This window comes from Octodon degus, unplaced genomic scaffold (assembly GCF_000260255.1).
Source record: "Octodon degus isolate 3935 unplaced genomic scaffold, OctDeg1.0 scaffold00067, whole genome shotgun sequence".
Classification (NCBI taxonomy): Eukaryota; Metazoa; Chordata; class Mammalia; order Rodentia; family Octodontidae; genus Octodon; species Octodon degus.
In genome coordinates, this window is record NW_004524643.1 from 4,597,795 (window position 1) to 4,599,248 (window position 1,454).

A 1,454-nucleotide genomic window follows, 5' to 3' on the forward strand; every position below is an offset into this window, starting at 1 on the left:
TGGTGGAAGTGAAGGTGGAGGTGGAGATGGAGGTGGAGGTAGAGGTGAGGGTAGAAGAGGAGGTAAGTGTGGTGGAAGTGAAGGTGGAGGTGGAGGTGGAAGTGGAGATGGAGATGGAGGTGGAGGTGGAAGTGGAGGTGTAGGTAGAGGTGGAGGTGGAAATGGAGGGTGGAGGAGGAGGTGGAAGAGGAGGTAAGTGGTGGTGGAGGTGGAGGTGGAGATGAGATGGAAATGGAGGTGGAGGTGGAGGTGGAGGTAGAGATGAGATGGAGATAGGTGGAGGTGGAGATGGAGATGGAGGTGGAGGTGGAGGTAGAGGTGGAAGTGGAAGTGGAAGTGGAGGTGGAGATAGAGGTGGAGGTGAAGGTGGAGGTGGAGGTGGAGAGAGATCCCTTCTCCTCCCTTGTTCGCTTGCTGTTGCTGGCTACCATGCCATGAACAAGCATTCTCTGCCATCACCTTGGCCACGCTGCCCTCCCTTAGAGCTTGCCAAATATGGGCTAAAACCTCTACAAACAGTGAGCCAAAATAAACTTTCTTCTGAAGCGCCTCAGTAACTAAGACCAGCAGGTAATGGGGATGGAAAGAAGCAAACTGCACAGATGGAAATCTTCCAAAAATGTGAAACCAGGTGGGAGCACAGGGCAAGGGTTAGTGAAGGGGAGAGGTGAAAGAGTCAAAGTATACAATGGGCATTTATCTGTCTGCCAAAGTGAAACCAATTAATCTACATAACTAATTAAAAAGAGTGACCAAACTATATTGAAAAAATAAAACAATACAATAAGACAAGGAAGGATCTGGATACATGAGAAGGGGCCAAGTATGCGGAGGTACCTCTATTTCATAGCAACCAGCTCTCATGGCTGGTTAATCCAGTCCCATGAGAGTTAGAATTCCCACAGAACTGCACTGCTCCATTTATGACTGTGGCCCCATGGCCTAACTGCCTCCTACTTGACTCAACTTCTCCAAAGATCCACCACTTTCCAACACCATTACCCTTGGGACCAAGGCTAGTGACACAGAGATGCATTACTTTAAACACCTTAAAGATACAGTATCTTGACTGCACATCTCTGGTGAGAAAGACATAAGAACTATAAATAACAATACCACTATTTTTAGTAACTATACTTTTAGCATCACCATATGTATGAGTGTACTAAAATAAAAGAGAATAAAGCAAATAAGCCATTGTGTTATTGTGATTAAAGACCTAGTTCTTTGCCTAAGAAGAAAAATTTTTTCTTACATAGAAATGTACTTATTAATTAAGAGATAGGATCTTTGTCATAAACATTGCCAAATTTTAATGATTTAATTTAGACTTTGAATTTTTGTTATATTGTTTTTCTTTTTTTTCCATAATTTTATTGAGAAACAAATAGCAATGAGACAGTTTCAAATCAAATTGGTAGGACAGTTTCAATAATTAACACATTGCATACATT